Raw genomic sequence first — 16,484 nt, 5'->3', positions numbered from 1 at the left:
TGCAAAAATAACTGTTGAATTCTTCTTGAGGGCAGGGACTAAATCTTTTTCACTTTGACCTTCCAACTTAGCTAGACTCTACACCTATGTCCAGCCAGGAAAGGAAAGGAAAGGACAGGAAAGAGAAGGGAAGGGAAGGGAAGGGAAGGGAAGGGAAGGGAAGGGAAGGGAAGGATCAAAGCCACTAGAAAATTCTTACCAACGGGGACTTATCCCTTTCAAGTTCTAATTACTGAAAATCTTTCATTTCATTTCAGGAATTCATGTAATGTTCTGAAAATAAATAAATGAAACAAAAGGACAAATTATTTTACTAGATTGCAAATCACCTATACAAATATATTTCTGATGTGGATCTCAGATAATATTATCAGTCAAGTGTCTTACTTTAGACAAAAATCCAGTCACAACATTGACAGACATCAGCGTTGAGACCAAATGAAAAGAAAGTTGAAGAGGATATTGAGACAGAAGATACCAAACAGAGCCCTCATTCTCCCTAATGGTTCCTGAGGGAACCTCGGAGCTCAGAGGGAAGGACTAATGGAAGCTCCCCTTTGTGTTCAGTAATTTTATGACTTCACAGCTTTTTAATAAGAAGAATTTTAACAAGGAGAGTTTCCTTCAGGTTTCTTAATGAAATGAGTGAGCTGAGTTTACTATGCCTCCCCCAGGTTAATCTCTGTTCTAAGATGCTTTCTCATCATCTTTCATGTTCTGAAGAAGAAGAAGGAAGAAGAGAAAGAAAAAAAGCAGTTGAGTTAGTTCACTTGAGGACAATTTTAGAGAGAAAGGAAGAGAGAGAGGAATTACATTTAAAGCTTGGAATCTTGTATAAGGTTGATCTTCTCAAGACTCAGACCCCGGAAGCACAGGTGCTTCCAAGTGCCTCATGGGTCTGTTAGCTTTTCCATATCTCTTGTTGCATGAACTGGTTATTTTTCATTCTTCATTTAAGTTCTTTTTAGGAAATAGTCTGAAAAACCAGGAGTGTTGTCCTAAGAATTAAAGGAACCCAATCCTTTATATCAGGAAATTGAAGTCACTTCAGTGGCACTAAACAAAAATCTAGGTTCAAAAAAGCATTGCTATCTCAGGAGGTGACCATTGTGAAAATGACCCGTCCCTCTGACTTGGTGTTTCTCTGAAATTCTGAATCAGAAACAATCTATTAGCATTCACCTCTCCTGAGAATATATCAGAAACAGATGGCCTGCCCATTGGGTGGTTTAATGATAAAAGCCAAATTTTGGGTCTTGGATCTATGGTTTCTAAGTGATCAAAAAAAGGCCACTCCTGGCGGCGGCTCCATAGTGTAGTGGTTAGCACATGTGCTTTACACGCAGAAGGTCCTGGGTTTGCTCCCCAGATGGAGCCACAGACCATACCCCGGGTATGTCAGGCCCCAGGTGCATGCTACGAGCGTGTGGGAGGAGACGCCCCACCTTCAGAGATCCAGTTCTTAAGGGGAAACAGCAACATCCATAGGTCACGGGTGGAAGTGGTGGGAGGGAATTAAAGAGGAGGAAAAACAAAAGGCCACGCCTTCCTGTCTGAGCCTCAGGTTCCTGACCCTGTCTCAATATGCTATGAAAATAGATATGGAGAACAACTCTTAGTGAAGAAATGACAGCTACTCATCTAGTCATGGTTTGCAGGCTCAAGAACAAATCATGCCAAGTGAGAAATGGTCTTTATACAGAGGAGTCCTTTCAAACCTTATTTTTGGTCACCGAGTCTGCATAGCTATTGTGGGTCTCCCTGCACATGCAGACCACTGTGACAGCACTGTGAGAAGTGCAAAAGGAATAAAGACACAAACTGTGAAGGCAACATATGTGGGTCAATTCCACCATCGCCCCGCTCAGCATCCCTTCAACCACTTGGATGGGAACCCCTTTCCCACCCTTACCTACTCACCATTCTCACGCTTCTCTCTGCCTTTCTCCAACCCCACTTTCTCACACCAAATCTGTTTGCCATAAAAGAAAAAGATCACAGTGCACATTCATATTAGAGTGCAAATGACTGGTAGCAGTCTAAAATCTCCAGGAGACTTAAAATTTCTCAGGTCTCAAGGTCTTTAAAGAATGAAGCTGCTAAAGTGGGATTTTAGCCATCACGGTCCAATGCAAGAGATGTTTCATGGGCCAGAAACTCCATTCAACAAACCATAAGTCACGCTACAGAAGTCTCTGCCGAGACCATCACTGTCCAATAGAAATACAATGGGAGTCATAAATGTAATTTTAAATTTTCTACTAGACTCATTAAAAAAAAAGAAACAGATAAAATTCATTTAATAATCTATTTCATTAAAGCAAATATATCCAAAGTCTTACTTCAACATGTAATTGCTATAAAAAGAAATATTAATAGTATATTGTACATTTCTTTTTTCATATTAACTCTTTGAAATCCAGTGTATGTTTTGCATTTGCAGCTCATGTCAATTTGCACCTGTCACATTTCCAAGTGCTCAGTAGATATCTGTCCCCTGCATTGGACAGCAGAGGTCTATTGAAGGACTGTGTGTAAGACAATTCCAAATTTGACAAATTGCTACTACTGATAAAATTGCTTGTTTCCCTTCTTCCTCTGCATTCACCTGCCCTGTTGCTCTTCATTACACCTTCCATTCAGTGAGCACCCACAGTACATAGAATGGTGCATTTAAGCCTCATAACGACCCTAAGAGCTGGGTTCGGGTAAGGGAAAAAGGCACAGGTAGTGAAGAACTTGCCAGTGGTTCTTGCCTGCTGAGAAGCGGGAGGCTGGATGAAGCACCAAGAAATGACCACAAAGGAAGGGACAGAAAAAAAAGACAGATGCATTGGGCTAAGACTCTAGAGCCATTTAAGATCATGAATGTTACACAAATGTGTGGGTCCCTCGTTGACAGAAAGGGACTCAGAAATGTAGCATCACAAAGCCTGTCCTCCCAACCACCCGTCTGTCTTCTTCTCCCAAACGAAGTCATGCAAGGTTGAACCCCAGTCACAGTGTCCTGTGCAGCTCTGTGCCTGCGGTGGCCCTCTAGCCATTCAAGCAACACATATCTGTATACACTGCACAGAACACAGAGAAATATGGGACACAAAACTGCCTTCTAGGGGCTTATAATCTAGTTGAGTAGATAATGAAAATGCGCCATATAACTCAGACCTTACTGTCAATAAACAGACTAAGAATTCAGAATAATCAAGGAAAGTTTCATGGAGGGGGTCGGGGAGATGGAGCCTGAGCCTTGAAGAAGAGCAGGAAAACAGCCCTGGGAAGCTGTTCCAGGCAGGTGGAGAAGAAGGAGGCAGGCTGCAGATGGAAGGTTACCACAGGTGCTGGGTGCAAGCCAGTATAAAGGGCTATGACCAGCACTAGGGCTCCCCTCACAGTAGAAAAATGGCCAGAGCTGTTCCTGACCTCCGACCTCACTCCCATCCACCCTTAGGAGGAGAGGTGCTATACCAGCATCCCCAGAAAATATCCAGATGGTCCGTTTGCTTAGGTCAACATGCTCCGCCTCAGGATCTGGGGTGACATCAGCTCACATGGAATCTCCTAGAGATACAGGTGTAGATGTTACAAAGAGAGGGGAGAGAATGGATACAACAACAGGAGGAATGTTCAATTGTCCACGACACTGAGCTCCTAGGTGTGCATACCTTGCCTGAATTTTAAGGAGAAGGTATTATGGGATTGAGTTTGGCTTCTGAAGCATTTTGTCCATATGGACATGGGCTGACATTGCACTGGGTGACAACTTATGGGAGCTGTTTCACTTTCACCCTCTGGCTTTCTCTTTTTCTAATTATTCACAACATAGTAAACCACATTAACCTTAAATGTCACAGAAACAAAAGCACTATCGACTTTTACACCAGATAATTCTTTGTCTTGGGGGTCATCCTGTTAAGTGTAGAATGTTTAGTAGCATCCCCCACTAGTTGTAAGTTGTGGCAACCAAAAATGTCTCCAGACATTGCCAATGTCCCCGGGGCGGCAAAATCACTCCCTGTTAAGAACCACTGCTCTGTGGGGCCCCGCTCCGCAGTCAGCCTTTGCCACACAGCAGGAACATTTAGTTCAAGGACAAAAATACTGCATGGAGATCAGGGGCATGAGCTGGGGGCAGAATTAGCAGCTGTGTGACCTTGGACAAGTAGGTCCACCTCCTCTCATCTGTGCTTCATCCCGTGGTTGTAAAAAAAAATCACACGAGATCATGTACACGCAGCCCTCGCCCCAATCTGTACCCTCACATCAATATCATTAGCTATTTTCCTGGCACAGTAACAAAAACAGACATATTTTATAGATTGTGTGTTTCAAGAGAATGTTCTTTGCAGGGGCAGAGTGAGGGATAGTGTTTGCTTGTTTGTTTTCTTTTTCTTTTTAAATTGGAGCCCTGCTTTGGAAGAGCAACAAAGAAAACTCTGCAGACTGTTTTTGTGGCTAGACCTCCTTGAGTTTTCCCTCTTCAAAGGCTCCTTGTCCCTTAGAAAGCTCCTTGTCCCTTAGAAAGGCATGGCCAGTGGAGACAAAAGTCAACCTACCAGTTAGCTGAGGCCTTGGGGAGGCTTCGTGGAGACAGACCAGGGTGGCCGCCCCACATAGGCCCCAGAGCACACTCTGGGTGGGGGGGAGGGGAGGTAGTTGGCCGGGCCCATGTTCCACTTGGTTCTGCTTGTGATCACCCTGCTCGTGGAGGGCTCTCCCTGTGTGGTCCCAACTGCGGGTTCTTGGAGCTGCATGCGGCCTACGACGTCCTCATGCAAGAGTAGGGCTGTCAAGATGGCAAATTTGCTTCAAATAACTAACCTTTCTTCCATATAAGGCATATGTTTGCTCCAAAATGTCAACATTGGCTTCGCGCCCCTTTTTTAAAATTATACTCTGTCAATCTCTGCAACCCTCAACTAAGACGGTTGAAAATACCCAGTGGCACCGATCAGGAAATTTTGGGCTTCCCAACATGACATGGAAATCTGGGAAACCGGACGTGGTGACCGCACTCTAATTTTATGACCCTGACTTTATTGCCAGCACAGAGGCAATAAAGAGAAATAATAAACGAAACAGCATGCAGAGCTCAGAAGATGGCAGCCCAGTCAAATCTGTACAAGGCACCTAATCTTTCTGTGCCACAGCTCCCTCTGCCCAGGGAAGGGAAGACTGATGTGTCCTTTAGACACCACTTCCAGGTGACTTCATAAGAAGATACATCACTACTGTGTTCCTGGTGAGACCGTGCACAAGTTAGCGGCATCATGCCCACCATCAGAAGTGGGAAGGCGAAATGGAAATAGGATGGATTCTCAATATCATGACCCAGTGAATTAAAATATTAAAACCGATGAAAATAGAAGTATACTATCTGGGCTATGTGTTAGCTCATAGTACAACCGTTTTCAGCAAATTGATTGTCAAATACTCAGTTTTTAGTATATTTTAATTTAATAATTTGTTTCACTAAGTTTTTACAAGAAAGAGAAAAGATCCTTTAATCTCCTCATATATGAAATCCTTAGAGAAGAGCAGTTTGTGATTTACATTCCCATCTCTGGGTTTTGGTTTCCTGCTTCATGAAATTATATGAATCAATCACAAAAAGATTAACAATTTAAGTTCTTAGGACCTCAGAACAATTAACAATAGGCAATACTTCTGTTTTTCAGGTTCCAGAATTATTCCTTTATTTTAACTAAGATGTTCTGCCTACATTAAAACTACCTCCATCCACGTGTCGATAATAACAATGTGTAATATTTTATAGGTATGGACTCAAGAAATGAGAAACCTATGTTTTGATTTCTACTTTTTCTAATTCCAATAGCAACGCTTGCTAGCTATTAAATAAATGACTCCAACTTGGAAAAGGTGGACAACAGAAAACTGAGATAAAACTAATAGAAATACATACATATGTGTAGATGTATTAATATTCTTGAAAATAATTTAATTGCCATAACCGAAATATGCTCCTAAAAGTATTAAACAGGTTAAAAGTAAAAAGAAAAATGTGTAGTCAATGAATCCTGGAAAGTGGATATCTGCTTTCCAGTTATTAGTTTCTACCTGTTGGCGCTACCTCATTTTTGTCAGAGATATGGTGGAGTGACCTAGAGACTATTCAATTGCTAGCGGGAGAAGAACTTTGAGGATGTCCTCTTCACCTCTGACTTTCTCTGGGCCATTCTGCCTTTGGCCATAGGCTCCTCACCTTTGGAAGTGAGGAGAAGTTCCCGTAGCCAAGTCGTGAAACATAAGAAAAATAAAGGGAATCCATTACTGGCCACTAGGAAGAGCCACATGGAATCTTCATGAGAAGCTTACTCTAGAGCAAGCTAGCTCCATTCCCACTATCATTTTAGCAAAGAGGTTTTCTCTTTTGTTTTCTTAAGCATTCATTTATAAACTCATTTTGCGACACACAGAAAAGAGGTCAATCCAGTGGTCCCCCTGCCAACCCAGAGACCTGAGACCAACACAGCTTTTCCTTTTCACTAACATTCACTGTGAAGAAAGACTGAATTTTTATTTCTCTTATTCAGAAGCACCACCCATATTTTTACTTCAGAATGAAATCACTGCTCAAACCAAGAAGACAGAACCAGGATCAATTCCGATTTTGCAGCAATTTGGCTTAGTATTCTGCTGTTTTTGATATGCGGCCTAAGACATATACCTCCAAAGGTAGCTGATGGTCTTTTAAACACACTGAGTTGTTTTTCGTGAAAAGTCCCTGAGAAAATGATCCTAAGAAACATATACGTGAGGGCCATCTGACTAGCAGACAACACGGGGCGAGACGCTGCCCTTTGTGGCACTGGGCATAACCCTCATGTCAGCCGTGGTTGAAGAACCTGGCCTTCTGCAGAAAGAGTGCCTGGGACCCCAAACTCCAGTGTATCAGAGTCTACAGTAAGAAGCTCTAGGGATCCTGCAGGCTATCTGTCCCTATGTAACAGCTCTTTCTATTCCTCTCAGCATCCTCGTCAGATGCAACCTGAGAGGGAATACAGGCCACTGAAGTCTCTTCACCTAATCTTAACTTGTCACTTCTTCCCTACTCCCTAAGTGTTTATTTAGGACACTATAGGACCAAAAGATAGATTCTACGTGAGCCTATCTAAAATTCAGCCCCCTTCCCCATCTCGAATTCACTTGCAAGTTGAGATCAGAGCTCTCTATCCCCAAAAACACGTAGAGGAAGTTATCACCCCATCTCGCCCTTCTCACTGTGCCTGGGCTCAGATATCCAGGAGACTTGGTAATGCCTTTCCATGATCCCGCAGGAAAAAGATATAAATGCAGTCCAAGGAAAAGTCTGGGCCTCCAATAACACTTTGAGGTAAATATTCACCATAAGTTAATAGTAAACCTAGACTCACTGAGAACCCATGCACCAAATTTGTCAGTAGATTCCTACTCCCAAGAGGGCCAGTTAAACTGCTTAATCCTAACAAAAGGCAGCAGAGCAGAGCTGGCCTGTTGACACCCTCACTTAACTCCAACTGGGCAAGTCATTTAACCTCCCTGTTTCCCAGTGTCCTCAGCTACCAAATGGTGTGGGCACTAACAATAACAATAACAATAACATGAGAACTAAAACACACATAAAGGGCTTGAAACATTCATGGCACCTAGTAAGTGATCAATAAGTATTAACTGATTATTAACCTGCTTTTCAAAGCCTTCCACTCCCAGCCCCCACCTACACTGATAAAAATCTTCTCTCCTTTGCTCAGTTTAGCTGACCCTCTGCCCAAGCTAGTTTGGTCTTCTCACTGCCTGAAAGGTTGCTACATCTGTACTTTTGTCTCTACTGGAAATATGTTTCTTGAATATCTAGGCTGAGTCCTCCGGCCACTCCATATTTCTAAATTTCACCTTCCCTTCCTCTATGAACCAGCTTGAACTCCAGCAGCTCTGGACTAGAAAGAGTTCTCCCCACTCCTGCAAAGTATCTTATGTACAACCATTGCCATTCATCACTTAATCATGTGGCACCCACTGTTTTCAAATTATTTAAATGTTATTGTTATTCAGATTTTTGTATGTCGTGATCCTATGTACTTAGCTAGACTAAGTCATCTGGAAAACATCACTACCCAGCCTTACAGAGTAAGCATATGTATTATCATGCTGGAATTGCCATGATTGCTATCTGGGAATTGCCTAGTAAGTTTTAGACACAACTGGACAAATAGCCATAGAAAAAATATAAGGTTCATTAAAGCTTTTAAGTCTAATCAGAAGAGATTATCTTTAAATATTAGGTCCCTGTTGATAGCTCCAAAGACCCCAACAGCCTATCATAGCCAGCCCCCAAACTTCATCAAAGTAGAGAGGGAAAAAAATGGATTATATTCACAGTTAATTTCTTCACTCTAGGGTTTACATTTATCCAATTTTAAAAATTAAAGCTAAAAGGGTTCGTATAATTGTATAAAGCAAAAAGTTCATATCATCAAACAATCTGATTCTTATAAAAAGAAATACTGATGACCCAGGTGGAGGATTCAACAGCTGGACTGCCAGGTGACAACTCAAGAAAGAAGTGTCAATTTGGGAACTATTGGGGGACCACAGTCATGCACAGGCTGCTTTGCTGCGGGAAGATCCCTCTCTTGAGGACAAAGAGGCTTAATACGTAACAGGGGTGTTGTTGGAGTGTTCTGAGGCAAAATGTGGCTGATGGAACTGGAGCAACTGCCTCAGCATAGAACTGGTTTTATTTAGGATTTTTTTTTTTTCAGATGTGTCTTTAAATTTTTAGAATTGCAACTAAACTCAATGCCATCTTCCTTTGAGCATCTCTTGCCTGGCGTCACAACGACTTATTCTAAGGCACCATTGGAAGGTCCTCAGAGGTTTCCTTTTATAGTCCTGCTCTTCTCAAAATTAACCATGGTCAGAATCTTATTATGTAGGCCACAATCACAAGCCAGGAACCTGTTGTGTAGACGCCCTAAGGACTAGGCTACATCAAACCTTTCTGAACATCCATGACTAATTAGATCAGTCCCCTGCTCTTATACTCAGCTCTCTTCTGGGGCCTCTAATATATTTCTTTTTCAGTACCTTTAGGTGAGAATTAGAACTGTTTTCAAAGTGAGCCCCTGACTCCACCACCAGCAAGCTTCTTGCTCTGTAGTAGACATCTGTTCTTTTTGCCAAATCCAAAAATACCAACGGGCACAGACAAAAACGGTCCACAAGAAAATTTTCTCTCACTAGCCGAAGGACCAGAAAAGGAGCAGCCCATCAAGACAGAAAAGTTTTAGACAACAACGGCTCTCCTCCAGCCAAACACCGCAGGAAAAAATCCAAGACCCACTAACACCTCTACCAGCAAAGGCTTCCATCCTCACCAAACTATAACAAGGCATGTCAGAGAAGGGCAAATGAGGAGCCAGGACTTTCAATTCACTGAGAGGACAAGGCCCTCCCCAACCCCCTGACACTCCCTATGGTGTCAGTGCAGACCACATGGGGAATCTGGACTTCTTCCCCATACACGGTAACAAGGCCCCTCTTCCTTCCTCTCTGAGGTGGCATCAGGAAGCCCAGGGGGAGAGTCAGGGCCTTTAGCACCACTCAACAGGACAAGATCATGTCCCCCACGGTCAGTGGAGGCTGTGCAGGGAGCAGTAACAGGGCAACCCTCCCTGTCCCAGCCAGGTTGGTATCAGTGGAGGCCTAGTAGTGAGCCTAAATTTTGAAATTTAAATATTATTTATTCTGCAAGAGACTCCATGGCTCCAGTTGGTGAGCACAGGCCTGAGGATGGGAGAGAGGAAGTGATACCCTTAGCAGGCCACCAGACTACTTTTTCACAGTGAACCTGCCCCACTGTCTTACAAGACCTCATTCGTGTGGCTGGAACAGCCCTAAACTGTAACCACAACTGAAAAATAATTCTAATTGTATCCTTGGTTTTAGGACCTGCCCACTTTGGGGTCAGGCAATTGTCAAGTTCTCAGCTTCCTATTTCTCCAGTTAAGTCATCTATTTCACCAAACGCAACATTTACCAAATACAAAATCAATGCCTATTGATATCCACAGCATTGGGATTTTATTTTAGGTGTAATGGAAATCACTGGAGGGTTCTAGGTGTCAAAGTTGATGTATTGTTTTTAAATCTCTCTCCCTTTAGAGCACTGTGGATAATGGATTTTGGGGAAAGAAGTGAAATTAGTAAGAGCAGTAAGCAAGTAATGGAGGAAGGTCAGCTTTTAGACAGAGAAGAAGGAGGAGCTATGGGAGAAAAAAGAAGAAAGACAAGAGATACTGAATAAACACGAGAAAATGAAAGTTAACAAGTAAGGAAGCTGAAAAAAAAAGCTAAAAGAAAATTGGAGAATAAATGCGTCATGGCTCTTTTCCTTCAACAACTAAAATATGAACTACACAGAGCGAACCAGGCTCATACTAGATGCTACTAGTAGTGTAGCTCATAGAAGAGAGTTTCCTACTTGGACTCATTTATTTCATACTTAAATTTCAATCTCAAAGGGAAAAGTAAACAACAAAACTTTGCAGAACAGAGGATATAGCATGCTACACTACATTCTTTATCACGCACATAGACACACATTCACACACGCGTGCACGTGCACACATGTGCATGTGTGTGTAGGTCATCTCTGGTAGAAGAGAAAAGCAATCAACAACAGAAGTTAGGGGACAGGGGTAAGAGGATAACTTATTGTTCATTGTACCCTTTTAAATATTGTATATGCTTTTTTAACATTGTACCTACTATCTATTAAAAATAGAGATAGAGGGGAGAAATAGATAAAATATTTTAAGCACCTGAAAAATTCATGGATATTTTCTGAGCTTCATATAAGGATAAACATGGGGGAAGGGGCAGGGGGGTCTACGAAGTAAATAACATTCAAATCCCTGTGTACCCCATATTACCTCCAAATCTCAACAGAATGAGCCAGGAGATGAAGAATACAAATAGATCAAGCCCAGCTTCTTTCTTTTCAATCTTCTTGAGTGCAATTCTTGACTTGTAGATGTATTACATAAAATAAAATGATCTGCTCAAATGTGAATTCACTCAGTGTTTGAGCATGTCCTATGGAATAATAAATCATTCAATCGCTACAAAAAGTATCTGTAAAACAGTACACTGAACTTTTTTTTCTTCGAAGTATCTAATTGTGATTTCTTTGTGTCTCAAGCATCATAAGAGTTAACATGCCCTAAGCCCTGCCTCTCCTTAGTGGATTGTGATCCAGACAGCGGCCATTCTCCTATCTATCCCTGCATCTCTATTTCTTGCTAGAGGCCTCAGGGCTATTTCTCAAAGTTAACATTTTCTTGTCATTCCCAACTATATATGGCTTTGCCTGTTCAAAGCGATTGAAGAATAACAAAGTAGTAAAAACTTCTCAGTAGATCAAGTCAAGCTAAGGGAAAAAATAAATAAGACCTTTGCTCCTGCACTAGCCTGAAGTAGCTTGTTACTCAACCAAATAGTAGACAAGCCGAAGACGCAAAAAAACGGGTGATGCTTTGAGTTGAGAAGGGGAACCATTACAACGAGGAAAATCATGAACGCAAAATTCAGTGTCAATAAACAGTGTGAAAACAGAATTTAAATACATGATGGAGAAAGTACATAGAGGGCCAGTCCTTATTTTGGGTCCTCCCCACCCCCCACACCATTACTGTTTGGGGTAAGAAGCTATTCACATCATTTTCTGGAGTGTTTTCACTTAGCTGAGGTATCAGACAGATGGCCCCAGGATGTTCTCATTGAGGGAGCTCCTGGAAGCCCAGTCTCCTGGAGTTGGCCTCTGCTCCCTCAGTGGGGCACCTCAAACAAGACTCTTGAGAATCTTGCAGCTCTTCCTTTGGAGGATCTTGGCTACTTTCTGCCCTTAGTTTCTTTTCTGCAATCATACGTGCAAGACACCAGAGTTGCTTAACTTAAGTATTAGTAATTTACTCCAAATTCCAGGCAAGGAAGACATAAAATGATCCCTTAGAATCACCTAAACTGGAAATGCTAGCCCCTTGGCGGGGAGCCTGCCAAGCCAGTTCAGAGAAGAAAAGCAATAGGCACAAGAGTTTCCTTCCACCGCAGATACAGGTTCTCAGATGGCAGTGTCAACAATTACAGATGAACCAGTCCCTACCACCTACCCACTGTTGATCCCCTCCAGTCGTCTCTTCCAGAGCCATCCTATATCTCTCTCAAGCTACAAACTTTTGAGCTAAGAACTAAATGACCAAAAAGAGTCAGTCAAGTGGAGAGGCAGCAAGCAAATTCAGACAGTGGGCAAAACACGTGCCAAGTCCCTGAGGCTAGAAAGACTTTGGGCAAGATCGGAGAACTGCAAGGGAACTCTGTTGCTGGAAGATAGTAAAGAAAAGGAGTACAACGGCTCAATATGGGGTGGAAGTGAGAACCAGGTACCAACTCATGCATGCCACAAAGAAGAGGTTAGCTCTTCAGTCACTGAAGGGCTCCTAGCCTTTATGTTGGAAGATCTCAAGGGCTGCTGCATGGGGCATGAAGCATGGATGGAGTAGGGATGGGACAAGAGCAGAAGTGATGCCATTGCAACGGTCTGGGGTGAAACGATGAAGGCTTGAATAGGACTGCTGACGGTGGAGAAAAAGAAAAGTGCACAGACTCGAGATATATGTTGGAGGCAGAGGAAAGGATTTGCTGGGGGAGCAGAGGCTTGAACGGTAGGGCGGATTAAGGAGAACGAAGGAGGAAACCGAGATTGACTCCCAGCTCTCTGCCTTGAACAGAGAGAGATGGTGACAACTTTTACTGAGATGGTGACAACTTTTACTTTTATTATGAAAAGTAGAGTTCGGTTTTAGATGTAGGAGGTTCGAGATGCTCTTGAGATATCCAATAGCAGTCGGCTGTCTGAAAATGGAGCTGGAACTCTGGAGAGAGGCATCCAGAAGTCGTTGGTGTATGGATGGTTTTTCAGGCCACAATGAGGGGAGCAGCTTGGGGTGGCTCAGACACTCAGACCTTAACCAGATACCTAGCCCACAATTGAGCCGGCCGCTTGACTGTCCCGTGTGTCCATACCTTTGCATGCCACACAGGCTCACAGAAACCCCCGCCTCTCACTGATCGCTGAGAAATTGGACAAGCTGTCTTTGCCAACGTGCTCTAGCTCCTTTAGAGGATGTGAAAGAGGATTGATTTTGAAATCCAAAGTACAAGAACAGATTAGTGATAATGGGAAGGGTCCGATCTTACAAACCCAGAATGGTTCCCAGTTGTTGGCACAATTTCTAGGTCCCTCTGCCCACACAGTAGGAACCGCTATGGCGGCCAGTCAGCAGAGGACCAGCCAGATCCTGCCGAGGGAAAATCTGATCATCTACCTAACAGCATCTGATAACAACACCCGAACTTCCTGCCCCTCCTCCCCAAAACCTCTCCACACCCCCCACCCCCAGCCTTCAGAAGAGACCCTGCATTACAATGATGAACTAAAACTAGAAAAGGCCCTTGGCTGAAAGGATGTGCTGAAAGCCGTCAGAGAGAGATTGATGTGCAGAGCAGGGCTGCCTGAGGCATGTGTTCGCCATCTGTCAGGCGGAGAGAGCCCTGCCAGCCCTACATGGTTATTCAGTATTAAAAGAATATTCTTGAGTTTGACTGACACCCTGGGCAGCCCCGGCCAAGACGGTTAGGCTCTGGGGTCCAGATGGGATGGAGGGGCCTCCGCTCTCCTGAGGCAGATGCCTCCGGAGGGCTGGGCCACCCAGGGTATGCAGGCAGGCTCTCCCGGGCCTGGGAGGAGAGTGTGGCTTGGCCAGGACTGGGCAGGCCTAGGCCTGAGCTGGGACTTTCATGTGTGGCTCAGCTTCAAAGACAGGGTGGGACTGAAAGAAAATATTCTTCACTCTGTACGCTCCTTTGGGGAACAGTAATGCCAGGCTTGCAGGGTGCCTTCCACAATGGAATAATCATCTTTAGGCTTTTCTTGAATGCCTATATATGTAGGTAAGTCTCATCCATTAATTTCAGGCCAGAGACCAAGAATGGCCCCTTTCAGGGCGAACCCCGCTGGCTCCATGGAATACCTGTTTTTCCCAACTTCAGTGACCCTCCTCCAGGAACAACTTGTTATTCCTTTCTCGTGGAACTCAGGAATGGACAAATGACCCGCTTTGGTCAGCGAAATGCAAGCAAAGATGAAATGTGCCACCTCAAGGCTGAAGCATTTGAAGTCAGCATGTGGTTAGCCATACCTCTTTTCTCTCTGTCATACTAGCAAGTTCCAAACGGATGTGCTCCTTAAGCCTGGATCCCAGAACACAGCTGACATGGAGCAGAGTGATGGGCATCCTGTAATAATGCTACAATGTGAATGAGAAATAAGCCTTTCTTTATAAACCACTGAGATTTGAGGTTTGGTTGTTTTTGCAGCAAATCCCAGGATATCCTGATGGATACACTCTCCACCCTACACCACCACCATGCCCTACACACCCCCTTTAGGTGAAAGAAGTTTCCACTGGACGTTGGAAAATGTCTTTGCAGCAACAAAATTTAGAGGGAGAACCGGAGGAGGAGATTCAATGAAAGTTTATCACACATCAGGTTTTTACAACTACAAACAACACCAGGCCCGGAACCACAAGAAGCTTGCTTAAGAGGCATTGTGTTGGTGACAAATATAAACAAGAGCTAGAGACCCAGAACAAAAAACCTCAATCCTCCCCACCACGGGTGCCATGGGGTAAGACTATCAGAGATGACAATTTAAGGCAAGGAGAGGAGGCTGGGCAGAATGTACTTGTAGGCCATGACACAGCTCTGCTTTATACACGTGTGGGCTCTTGTCATCAAATTACATCTCTAACCTTTCATCTTGGTGTCTGATCTAATCTCTCTGGAGGTAGGCTGGTAAAAATCAAACGTTCACAGTAGTGACTATTTTGGTTAATAAAAAAAAAAAAATCTAGTTCTTTGAATCAATTCCAAGTTTATCAATGAGTCTTTCAAGAGTGAGAACCGCCTGCAAACCTCAGAGTCCTGGCTGAGAATATTGAGACTTGCCCATGGCCAGGATGGCTACATTTGGTTACCAGAACATTTCTAGTTCAGCTGCGAAAAACTAAGCATCTTTCTCGAGAGCCTTTCCCCTGAGATGGCCGAGTTGGCTCTCAGAACGGAGCTTCACATTTTCCCCCATGTTGTCAGTTACCAAAAGAGTGGGCTTACACCCAACAAAAAGAGGCTCTGAAAAACCGGCCTCCGATTTAGTGTTCGGCTAACAACTCCGCATTCCTAATGGGTTGAAGTCATGTGAACCGGGGCCACACGTACTGTCCATACGAACACACATGGCTACGTGTGTCAGATAGGAACCCTTCTACTGCCACAAGGACAAGGCTCTTGCAATGTGGTACAGATGCCAGCCAAGAATATCTGGAATGTCTCTCCACCCCAATGACAGCATTCTGTGACAGAGACAAGGATGGCCCATACTAGTGGCAAGTGGCTCTGGAATGAGGGAATGTTGGCCTTGCCACATCCTAGCTGCAGTCACGCACCCCGCACCTGCTCCTGCCTCCTCAGCTTGGAACCGCCCATGCTCTTGTTATTTTTGTGCATGAATAAACCTCAATTCTATAACAGCAAACAAAAATGCACTGGTACCAAAATCTGATGCTGCCTTTGAAATTAGTTAATAGCAATATAAAAAGGAGCATATTGTAAAGAGAAACTGTGCACTGTGGCCACACTTTGAAGCACCTTAGACTGAGCCACAAATAAACAAAGGGATAGAAGAAGAAGCAACTTCTGAAGTACTTGGGCAAGCACAGCAACAGCCTGCAGACAGGTTTTGAAACGTTAAAACCTCCCACAAGGCTTGTGTATCTGACGTTAGAAGCCACATCTGGGGCTCCTTTGTAGTTTTTATTAAAAGGGGTCTCAGGCCTTATTTCTTCCCTCTGTACCTTTGGCACTAAAGGCGGTGAGATTCCTTGAGTCCTAGTTGGGGCAAGGTGGAGGAGGAGGAAGTCATCATTCCTCTCCCTCTATCCCACCCTCACTCAGGGCCTCCAGTGGTTTGCTCAGGGACAGAACCGTGAGTGGGGCTGGAAGAAGGCTCCCCTGTGATGAGACCTAGTTTGGGGAGTCACTTGGATTAAGTACAATCTGTGGGTTGTCTTGAGGCAATGCTAAGAAACTTTCCCTTAGAATAGTCTAGACTTGCTTGTCTGACATTCAGTCATGGGGAAGGGGCTTCTGGTTTTAATTATGCACTTAGTCCCCGGAATAGGAAAACTTGCAAAGTGACAAAGGTCAAATCAAAGACGCCCCCTTCCCAGGACGTGGCCTACAGGTAGCAGTGGTGATAGGGCACTTTTGTCTGTGATAGGGCCCATGGTCTGTTTGCCTTCTGAAATTCTGAGAGCAAAGAAAGTTATAAGAAAGCCAGAGTGCCCACCCCTCAATATGAAGATTTT

The sequence above is a fragment of the Pteropus alecto genome, unplaced genomic scaffold (assembly GCF_000325575.1).
Source record: "Pteropus alecto unplaced genomic scaffold, ASM32557v1 scaffold138, whole genome shotgun sequence".
Classification (NCBI taxonomy): Eukaryota; Metazoa; Chordata; class Mammalia; order Chiroptera; family Pteropodidae; genus Pteropus; species Pteropus alecto.
The sequence above is the reverse complement of the archived record's forward strand: the minus strand, read 5'-3'. Positions refer to the sequence as shown.